The sequence below is a fragment of the Amborella trichopoda genome, chromosome 10 (genome assembly GCF_054954075.1).
Source record: "Amborella trichopoda isolate Santa Cruz 75 chromosome 10, AtrichopodaSantaCruz75HAP2 v2.0, whole genome shotgun sequence".
NCBI classification, from domain to species: Eukaryota; Viridiplantae; Streptophyta; class Magnoliopsida; order Amborellales; family Amborellaceae; genus Amborella; species Amborella trichopoda.
This window is the reverse complement of record NC_142345.1, coordinates 3,270,890-3,282,996: the sequence shown is the minus strand read 5'-3', so window position 1 is coordinate 3,282,996 and position 12,107 is coordinate 3,270,890. Positions and strand designations below refer to the sequence as shown.

General features: G+C 39.5%; 1 pseudogene; it reads right to left on the bottom strand.

Moving 5' to 3' along the window:
• LOC105420993 (flavin-containing monooxygenase FMO GS-OX-like 9) overlaps positions 1–12,107 on the bottom strand; it is a 36,320-nt pseudogene that overhangs the window by 6,024 nt on the left and 18,189 nt on the right.

Below are 12,107 nucleotides of genomic sequence, written 5' to 3'. Positions count from 1 at the left end.
AATAAGAAGTAAGCGAGAGGAAGAAGAAGAATGAGAATGAGAATTTAGAGGTGAGAAGAAAAAGGAGAAGATGAAAGGAGTGAAGAGACGACCCAAAGAAAACTGGGTAACCGCCTGGCATAACCTCTCCTAAGAGGTATTGCCGGAGACAAGAAAAGTACCAGATTCGAAGCCTTGGTACTCGGAAGATTTGAAAAGTGGAGTTATAGGACTAATCCTATAACTATGTCACTAAACTAAAAAGGCCCCTTGAAAGTGATCAAGTGAGAAGAAAGTGAAAGAGAGAGAAACACTATGTGATTCGGTAGTTAGAGTAGCGAAAGGGTCAGAATTCTAAAGAAAGCTGATTTAGGATGACCCACCCGAGTGACCGAGTATAAGAGAATCAATGACTCTTACGACCCGACTTCACTGTACGAGATAGTAGTTAGAGTAGGAATCTGAGAGTTAGAACCCTAGGGCACTATCTCAAGACCCAGAGTCGAGTACTCAAGGAGTGAAAGAAACGAAAAACAAAGAGAGAGAGAGGAGAATTATGAAATAAGAAGATGAAATAAAACAAATGAAGAATTAAAGATATGATTTAGAGAAAAAAGTGTGAAAAAAGGATTGATAGGATCAAAGAGGTGAATAGGGTCTATAGGGAAGAGATGGGAGTATAGGGTGGTGAGGAGATAGGAGCGGATAGAGTTAGTGAGGACATAGAGGCGGATGGAGTTTAAGGAGTGAGAGGGCAGACAAGGTAGGTGCAAGAGATAGGGGTAGATAGAGGTTGAAGCGTGAAAGGGTGGATGAAGGTGTATGAGATGGGTAAAGGCACGGATGGAGGATGGAGAGTGAGGGCGGATAGAGGCGGAAGACGAGTGAGGGCGGACGGAGGTGTGCAAGACGGGTGAAGGCGCGGATGGAGGTGTGAAAGGAAGTAGGGCGGATAGGCTTGGGTGATAAAGTAGGACGAATAGGGTAGAAAGGGAGGGGCAGATGGAAGTATACGAGAGAACCAAGATGGACTCGTCTATGGCGGGGGTCTGAGCTCTAAGGGAGGGTGGAGAGTAGAGGGGAGAAGAGAGTAGGAGAGAGAGAAAAGTGGACCTGCCTATGGCGCGGGTTCAACAATTGGAAGAGAGAGAGTAAGAGAGGAAGGAAGAAGGGAGAGGGGCAGACCGGCCTTTGGCATGGGTCCGTCAAGTGAGAGAGAGAGAGAGTAAGAGAGGAAGGGAGAAGGGAGAGGGGCGGACCCGCTTATGGTGTGGGTTCGTCAACTGGGAGAGAGAGAGTAGGACAGGAGAATAAAAAGGAGGGAAGAGAGTGCCAAGACCGCCCTAGACATAGGTTTGTATACTTGAGTGTGAGAGAGATAAGAAAAAAAAAGAAAAGAGAGGCTCGGACTCGCCTTGGGTCTGAGCAAAGAAAGAGAAGGAAAAGAGAGGAAGAAGAGAGAGAAAGAAAGGGAGAAGAGAGAGAAAGAAAGGAAAGACGAGAGAAAGAGGAGAGAAAAAAAGGGAAAAATAAAGAAAGAAAAAGAACAGAGAAGAAGAGAAGGAAGAGAGAGAAAGAGGGAAAGAAGAGAGAAGATAGAAAAAAAAGAAAAGAAGAGAGAGAGAGAAGAGAGAAGAGATAGATGAGCTTGAGTCTAGGTACACATCTATTGGTCTCCTTACATGCACATGAGAAAGAGAGGCTTAAGCTTGGTGGGTTGAAACTAGAGTCTAAGGGTCTAGGTGTATGGCCTAGGTAGGTTGGGTTGGGTTAAGGTATAGTGTATGGGAACTAAGGAGGATGGGTAGGCTAAAGTTAATGGGGGACAATGGTGTATGGTATAGGGTGTATGATGTAGGCTATGGTATAGGCAAGCTAAGGTAAGGTGTATGGAGTAGGTTGGGTTTGGGGTTCTAAGGTGTATGGAAGCTAGGAGTTCTAGGGAGTATGGGATTGGGGGTTGGGAATCCTAAAGGAGTTGGAACTTTGAGGTTCTAGGAAGTGTAGGGTTCTAGGGGTATTTTCTCTCCCTAAGAAATGTTTCTCTATCCTCTCACCTTGGTCTTGAATTTGAAAGCAAAGTGAAGGCAAGAAACTAAGGACTCAAGAATTTACTTCAATTGCTCAAGAGAGATTACAAATGACGAAGAGTTCTTTTTTTTTACAAATGGCTTGGTTTCTTATATAGAGCAACTACTAAACAAAGGTACCTAAAATTATAAAAAAATACATATTTTATGAATTAAAATATTAATTCCGTTTTGGACTAAATGACCAAAATACCCCTAGGCACTTTTCAACAAATGACAAAACCATCAATCCATGAGGGGCCTCTTGCTATTGTTAGGCCTTAGGAGATTTTTTGGATGCTTACGGTCGTAAGTCGGGTGATCAATCGTCGTATAATCGATGCTTGAACTTTTGCGCACGTTTTGATACCCTTCGATCATCTTGAAACATATTTTTTAAGAAGACCCAAAATCTGGTCAAGTTCTATAAAATTGTGATTCTTCAACCACCAATCCGATACGATTTATGACGTTCCAAGCCTTCATTTTGATCACAAATTGAATGGAATATTATTACAATCATTTTGCAATAAATTTCGTCCATTTGGTCTCCGTTTACGCATATTCCAATTTTGGGAAGTCGTTGGAAAATGAGATTTCAGTGATAAAAAAGTATGTCATTTTCGGCCTCAAAATTCATGTCATCCCGCCTTTGATCATACATAAAAATTTTACCAAACTGTAGCTCTTCGAAGCACGATCTCAACACACCCGTACTTTCGACGATCCGACACTGGGATCTTGAGCTATGACCTCTTAAAGAATTGGAGGTTCTTTCTTTTATAAAATATGAATTTTCATGTTTCAAGTCAATCTTCTCTCTCGAAATTCTCTTTTCGGGCCATGCCATGATGCGTTCCATATTTCGAGATCTAGCTCGTGTTCAAATTTGAGTTTAATTAGATTCAAAACGAGCAAGTTATGAGCTTTTGAAAATTATCTCGAAATGAGAAAACATGGTTTCCATAAATGGAAACTGGTTCACCGAGTCGTGTAAAACCCACCATTTTATGGTAAGTTGGGCTCAGAATGATCCTAGAGGGTCCTATTGAGCTGAAATTTGGTACTTGAGGGTTTTTCGACATTTTGGATCCAATGACGGTGGCCTGGTACTGTTTTGAGACCCAAAAAATAGGGATGTAGTTATAGGATCCATTTTCAACATGATAGGAATTGGATTTGAAAACCAAGTTTCAATTTGATCATATCAAAACTTGTCAGAACGTGACGAAATTTTATTGGTGTCCTTAGGGTATCCAAAAATACCCTCTCATGAAATTTGAAGCCATTCTGACACTTCTTCAGAGGTTGCCCAATTTTAGGCTTATTGTTATAGTGTTCTCGTGGTCTGGCGGTGTATTGGGCACCGATGGGGCCAGTTTACTACTGGATATCTCTTTATTCACCCCAAGGATACAAGCACGTTAAAAATGATGTAGAATACTGACGAGTTTAGGTGGTCTCCCTTTGGCCTCAAGGGTTTTTGACGAGACAAAATGGGTTTCAGAGGTTTTAGAGCGGATTTTAGAGTAGGTCTTAGAGATTTCAAAAGGGGGATCAGAGCCAGTTTCAGAGGCTGTTTTAGTGGAAGTTTTAGGGATTTCATAGTAGAGTTGGTCTCAGACCTAAATGTGGTTTCAGAGGGATTTTTCAGAGGCTGTTTGTTAGAGGTGGGTTGTTTTCAAAGGGAAGGCGGTGATATTAGATAAGGCGATTCTTTAGAGGCCATTTTTCAAAGGACAGAAGCGTAACATAACTACAGGCTTTGGGGTATTTTCAAATGTTTATCTTATTTCATTTATTTTCATAATTAGTAGTTTCATACAATATATTGATGGTTTTGACAGATCCTACTGGGAGAAATCTAGGCGAGTGGCTAAGGGACATCTGAGAGGCGAAAAGCTAAGTGAGGGATAGAGGAGGCAAATTTACATGTGCTTCTATCTCTCTGTGTCTGTATTACGGATCAAGCAGTTTTTTGAAGAAGATAACAAGAAAAATCAGTAAATTCCTGCTTCCAAGAGGGTAACCTCAATTTCTAGCAATAAAGAAGATAACATTTTTACATTGACCCCCTTTGCAATCTACGTACAACCTTTTGTTCGCCCTCTACAACAGCCAAATATTCTTAAAAATCATTTAGCAACTTTTAAGGAAACTATCCTAACAAATAGCTCTACCAAAATAAAATTAACTAATTGAATTAATTCAAAATAAGAAACCTCCTACCATTTAGGCCTTGATGCTTATTCAAAACAAGAAATTGACTGACTCCAACCATTTAGCCAACCTCATCCAAACGGGCACCTAACATTCCTAACCCCCTGGAATCAATCTTGTCCTTAAAGTTGAAAGTGTGGATATTTCTCTTTGAGCTGATGCCAAACTTCCCGTGTTGCTTCAATAGGATCCATGTTAGACCGTTGCACTAAAACTTCTGTCACAACTTGTTTTCTTCGATTAATTTGCCTACGGTCCAAGATTGTAACAGGTTCAACTTGAATGTTTGTCTTCCTCAGTTTCAGGCAAGTTGGCCTGCATAACAACACGATCGCCTAATTTCTTTTTGAGGCAAGATACATGGAACACTAGGTGCACACAAGACCTAGTGGGCAGTTACAACTTGTATGCTACCTTCCCAATTCGCTGAATGATGGGAATGGGGTCATAATACCTCAGAGATAGCTTCATGGCATGGCGAACTACCACAGTGGATTGTCGATACGGTTGTAAACGAAGACATAATAGGTCTCCAATCTCAAAGTCACATACCAAATGATGACAGTCTGCTTGCTGCTTCATATGGTTTCGGGCCCATTCCATATCTGTTTTAGAAGCCGGAGAATAGCCTCTCGAGCTAACAAACTTCTATCTACAACATCAACATTAGTAGCTCCAATGACATAAGGTATCACTGCCGGAGGTGGCTGACCATAAACCACCTCATATGGAGGCATTTGTGTGGATGTGTGAGTTGCAGTGTTACACCACCACTCTGCTAATGACAACCACTAAGCCCAATGCTTGGGTTCGTCCCCAGTGACACATCGCAAATACGTCTCGAGACATCGATTAACCACTGCTGTCTGGCCGTCAGTTTGTGGATGATGAACGAGATCATTTGTTGCTGCATCCCTTGCAGTAAAAAGAATTCCTGCCAAAACTGACTAATGAAGATAGGATCACGGTAGCTGATGATTGACCTTGGCATCCCATGTAACATGAAAATCTTGTCTAAAAAGGCTTGGGCTACTGTTATGGTTGAATAAGGGTGAGACAATGGGATGTTATGTGCACATTTGCTCAATTTGTTGACCACCACGTAAATGACACTCTTCCCAAAAGAGACCAGCAACTCTTCTATAAAATCCATGGAAATTTCCGTCAAAATTCGATCTGGAATTGGAAAGGGCTGCAATGTACCCCGAGGTAGCCACAATTTCTCCCTTGTAGCTTTGACAAGTATCACACTTAGTAACAAACGTGAACACATTGCTTGCAAGTAAAATGATCTTGCCACCTTCTTTTGAATTTTATGTGCTCCTAAATGTCCTCCTTCATGGTTGGAGTGAAATTCTTGTAACACTTGAAATTTTAAGAGTAACTTAGTTCCTAGCACGAGTCGTCCTTTGTAACGCAACTCGCTTTGGGTCCAAGTGAAACCCGGGTGAGCATTCCTTGCAGCTCCATGTCTTCAGCCCAACCCTGTTTAACATTCTCGAATCAAATATGATGAAAAGAAGACATAGCCAAAACAACAACACTATTGACATCTTATAATGCATTTGTAGCTATGTTTTCACTACCCTTCCGATACAAAATTTCATAGTCCTACCCTATGAGTTTCTTTAGCCATTTTTATTGAGCTAAAGTGACTACCCGTTGTTCCAACATAAATTTCAAACTATGATGATATGTATGATTCTTAAAATGCCTGCCCAACAAATATGGGTGACTACATGTACAACTGCTAACATCTACTTCTCATAAGTAGAGAAGCCCAAATTGCGTCTAGAAAGAGCCTTACTTGTAAAGGCTATGGGTCCTCCCTCTTGCATTAGCACCCTTCCCAAACCAATGCTAGATGCATCACACTCCACCACAAAGGTTTTAGAGATGTCTGGTAATGTGAGGATTGGTGTGGTGGTCGGCCACCTTGATTGCTTCAAAAGCCTGCTTAGCCTCTCGAGACCATAGAAATGAGTCCGTTTTTAGTATATCAATTAGCGGCTTGCTGATTTTTCCATATTCCTTCAAAATATTCGATAATATCTAGTCAAACCAAGGAACCCATGCAAGGCCTTGAGCGTCTTTGGTTTAGGCCATTGAGTCATGCTAGCGATCTTAGATGGATCAATTGCCACTCCGTCACCTGAAATAATGTGACCCAGAAAATTGAGCTCATGGTGCCCAAATAGGCACTTGGAGTGCTTTACGAATAGTTTGTGTTCCTTTAACATATCAAGGGCATACCTCACATGTATTAAAAGGTCAAACCAGTAGGAGCTATATATCAAAATATCATAAAAAAATATTAAAATGAATTGTGGAAGATACGGTCAAAATACCTTGTTCATAATCCCTTGGAAAGTGGATGGTGCATTTGTCAACCCAAACGGCATCACCAAAGCCTCATAATGCCCTTCGTAAGTGCAGAACATCGTCTTGTGCACAACGTTTCCATGCACCCAAATTTGGTGGTAGCCGAACCTAAGATCCAACTTGGAGAAAAAACAAGCACCATACAGCTCGTCTAAGAGCTCATCCACCACCAAAATTGGATATCTATCTTTGATGGTGAGCCGGTTCAAGGTGTGGTAGTCAATACACATGCGCCAAGAACCATCATTCTTTCAAACTAGTAAGACTGACACGAAGTATGGGCTTGTACTAGGTCGAACAATACCAACTTCAAGCATTTCATGCACAAGCCTTTCTATGTCATTCTTCTGCATATACAAGTATCGATAAGGCTATACATTTGCAGGTTGGCTCTCAGGAAGCAGGGGAATCTGATGGTCATGGGTCTGCTTGGCAGTAGCCCCATAGGTTATGTAAAGATGTCTTCATTCTCATACAAGAGTGCCTGTATTTCTGGATCAGTAGCCCCTTCTTTTTTAGTTGCAGTCAAAGAGAAAAGCTAAGCCAACACTCTTTTTCCCCATTTGCTAATGATTTTACACATGTGAAATGGTTCAACAAGGTGTACTGGACCCTTCTGAGCCCCGCATAGGGTGTGCTTCTTTCCATCAAGGGTAAACTGCAATCGTAGTCATGAGAAGTCCCATAGTATGGGGCCCAATGTAACTAGCCACTATACTCCCAAGACCAAATCACATCCGCTAAGTGAGAGCAGATGTACATTAGCTTGGAAAGTGGTGCCCTGCATCACCCATTTGAGATCCTTGTAGATCGCATTGCTAATCAATTTACTACCGTTAGCTACTAATACATCAAAGGGCGGGGCAACTTGCACTAAACAATTAGTTCTCTTGGCAACTCCGGGGTTTAGAAAATTGTGTGCTCTTTCTGAATCTATAAGAACAATAATCTGTTGTCATTTGATGAAGTTGACCCAGATATGGCATTCACGAAAACAATTGGGTCCTTCTCATTATCATTGGGCTCCTCTTCTTGCTCCACATCAGCCTCATCACCACTTTCATAGATAGTCTTGGCATTAAGTAAGTATATTTGCTGCCTTTTGCAGCATGCCCCGAGGCATACTTTTCGTCACAATTGTAGCATAGCCCCCGGTCCCTTCGCTCCTTCATCTTAGCCAGTGAGAGGTGTTTGATCGGTGGAAACCCCGTCGAACTAGGTGGTATATCTGGTATGGCAGCCAGGGATGCCGGTGCTAATAAGAGGGGTGTTAGTTTTGGCGATCCCAAACCGTTGGCACCGGTTCAAGATATTAGTGTGCTCTTCTTATAGTCGCGTCAGGCCAATGGCTTGCATGACGTTTGTAGACCGAAACATCTGTACTGCTGGCCGAAGGTCCTCCACTAATAAAGCAGGTGGCATAGAAGTCATCGGGAAGTCCCATTGTCCTGTTTGCCAATTGCTCGAATTATTCTTGGTAAGAACTAACAGTAGAGGTTTGTTTTAGCTTGCAAAGCGCACCAGCAAAATCCTCATAGGGATTAGGCCTAAACCTTGTACACAGAGCACAAACAATTTCACTCCATGATACTTATCTAGTGGTCTTCTTGAACCATTGGTACCATTGGAGTACCTTTTTTTCTAGATGGATGGAGGCCAAGGCCAGTTTCTCCCCTTCTGGGGTGTTATTATATTAAAAAAACTACTCCGTCCTATTTACCCACCCCAAGGGTTCCTCTCCATCAAACGTTGGAAAATCAACTTTCGCATATCTTGTTGGGGATGTTCTAGCAGCCGTCATCATTTGCGATGGTGTAGCCATAGTCGAGTCCCCCATTTCAGATTGATGATTGGCTAAAGATGTCGACAATGCATCATATTTGAGGTTGATGGCAGTCACCAACTGCATAAATTTCTTGGAGAGCCTCACCATGCTTTTCATTGTTCTTTTTGATTTGTTTGAGCTCCATCTCAAATATCTTGACCTCTGATTGTCTAGTTCTATCTGCCATGACTTCTCACCACAGGTTCAAGATTTGCTCTGATACCAATTGTTAAGGATCAAACGGTTTATTTGATGACGATAACAAGAAAACTAGTAAATTCCCTCTTCCAGGAGGGTAACTTCAATTTCCAGCAAGACATAAGATAGTATTTTATCATTGACGCCCTGTGCAATCTGCTCATTCATTGACCCCCTTTGCAATCTGCTTATAGCCTTTTGTTCCCCCTCTACATCAACCAAATCTTCCTAAAAATCAACTAGAAACTTTTAATAACAAATAGCTCTACCAAAATAATAACTAACTAATTGAATTAATTCAAAATAAAAAACCTCCTACCATTTAGGCCCTGATGCTTATTCAAAATAAAAAATTGATCGACTCCTACCATTTAGACCAACCTTACCCCAACAGGAAGCTAACAAATTGGTTTAGAGCGGATTTTAGAGGCAGATTTTAGAGATAGAGAGTTTCAAAAGGTCAACATGAGAGATGAAATATCAAAACAAAAGTGGGGTGAAATTAAAATAAAAAACATAGTCAACCAACCACTCCCATGGCCTATTCATGAAAAGAAGCCACCGCCCCTTAAGAATACCGAGAGAGAGAGAGAGAGGAAATTTTTTATGGAGAATAAGAGAATACAGAGCAGTGGCAGACATACTGTCACCAAGACAACCTAGATTTGAAAATCAGAGCAAGAGAGACAGAGAAGTTAGGGACCTGAATTTTGCACCACATTCTTTGGAAGAACAACTCTGATCAAGGCAACCATGGAAGCGTTTTAGCAAATTGCTTTTGAAACAAAGTATCATCGAGTAATAACATATTAACATACTCGATCATACAATAATGGATATGAAAAAGATGAATCTGGCTCTATTATCATGCGAAAAGTCTCAGGTTTATTTGAAGAGACTCAATATCCATTAATTAACATGAATATACAAGCTTATCTTATATGGACAAATATAAAGACAAGAATATAAATAAGTTATAGAGACCTATATTATACCCAAATTACCATAAAATAAAAGATATTGTATCGATCCTTTTCATGTATATTGATTCAAATATACACCTTCCATATTAATCTAATACACTATATATACTTTCATTTCGCATTATACATGAGATAAAGACCAAATGTAAATTATTATTAATAGAGAGAGACAAATGAAATACAAGTTATTATTGATTGGTAGTATAGATGTGAGAGAGAGAGACCAAATGTAAGATGTTGTTGATAGGTATATTACATCGTGTCACAAACCTCTAGGATCATCTTAAACTTGAGACTTGAGAGGGATTCTGAATAATTTGGAAGGAATTTGAATGATTTTTATACATATCCATCATCTTTTTGACAAGAAACATATGCATATTCCTAACAAAATACTTGAAAACATATTTTGTTACAAAAACCCCACCAAAGTTACTTTTGATTGGTGTAACCATTTTTGGCGCATTTTTATAATCACGTGTGATCCACACACACTCTCTATCCTCTCTCTCTCCGACACACACATGTTGCAAGTGTGAGTCGCCATACAATACTGAACGAGTGGGATTGTTTTGTACACATTACTTGGTTGAGATATGGGTCCGGGATCCTGTAGATGTGGCTATGGATTTGCTTCCTTCTCCATCAATCCATTCCTATAGAGAGAGAGAGAGTTCTTAAGTGAAGATTAATTTTGCTGCTCATGTGTCCACAATTTAACTGTGTGCATAAGAGAGAAGGGTCCAGAATTTACATTTGTGTGCATGATATATATATATAGAAAAATGTTGAGATTAGCCCATTAGCTCATATGAATATATGAGTTCAACGGTCTAGATTGAATTTGCGCGATCTAACGGTCATGACTTTATTTCGTGTTTGAATTTTAATTTTTTTTCTACAAATCCAAATAACTTGAAATTATAAGCGTCTATTCTTCTCATCAATGCACATCTAATAAAAATATTTAAAAAATAATTCGTAAAAAATAAATTGATCAAAATAGCCCCAAAACTTTTTAGGGGTATTTTGATGAATTTATTTTTTTTACAAATTATTTTTTTTATGTGTTTATTACATTATCCTATTTTTGAAGAACACAAACCTAAAAATTCAAGTTATTTGGATTCGTAGAAAAAATATTAAAATTAAATAAGAAATGAGGTCGTGATCGTCAGATCGGCCCAGATTCAATATGGATCGTTGGGCTCTTATGTTCATATGAGCAAGCGGGCTAATCTCAGTATTTTCCATATATATATATATATATATATATATATATATATATATATATATATATATATATATATATATATATATATATATATGAAGAATCACCACTTTCACTTGCACTACAGCTCTTTGAAGCTAATAGAAAGAATACTACTCTATCATCTCCACCTAATTCCATGAGTTCTCGTAGCAATTCTCGCAACGACAAACGCCCACTGAATATAATACCCTTTGAAGGTGAATTCCCGCCTTTGGAAACCCTTTCACCTTCCAATTCTCCTATTCACCAAATTACTTACCCTGAAGCTAATACTTCTACTCCTGCTTATTCTCAAGCACAATCCAAATCCAATCAAAGGCCTAATTTGCCTAGGTCTTCATACATTGAACGAGCCTACCTTATGGACATCACCATTGATGACCATCACATAAATACGGACCGCATCAAGCTTGCTCCATTATATTTGATAAATCATTTAAATCCAACCAATGGAGTCAAAACCAGAGAATATTATGAAGCAATTCTCATGGAAACAGGATCTATATCTGTTGTCCATTACTACCAACAGAATACTCGAGTCATTGCTTACCCCAAAGTCCAAATTAAGAAACTACTTTCTTATGATGAGTGGGGATGCAATCTCGCTCAAGGAAAGAAATTACACAACCCCGATTTTTCATACAAATATTACAAATACGCCGAATACATACAGGCTTGGCATAAAATATTTTATTACCAAAATCCAAACAATACTCATAGCTGGTATATCCAGTTTCGATTACCTGTTTTTGAATGATTCCCCAACTGGTTTAAAAATTGGTTTTTAGTTTGGGGATCAACCACTTCAATTTTACCTCCTGCTTTCCAAAAAGTGCAGGAACAATTTGTGAAATTCAATAATAGCAATAATGATATTGACAATCACCTTTACTTTGTGGCCTTATATCAACTCCCATGGATTATGAAATGGGAATATACTATCTCTGTCAATAATACAGCTGACCATATCTACATTCCCAGACTGGGCAAAACCATCTCAGTTAAGTGGTGGGATATTTTTAATATGGATCCCACAACCATCATTCTCAAAAGGATACCTCCACAAAAACCTATATCTCACCCAAGTCCAAGTGACCATAATACAGCCAATACTTCCTTTGACTTTCCTACATACCTATGAAATATGCTCCAATCTAACCCAAATGCTTCTAAAGAGA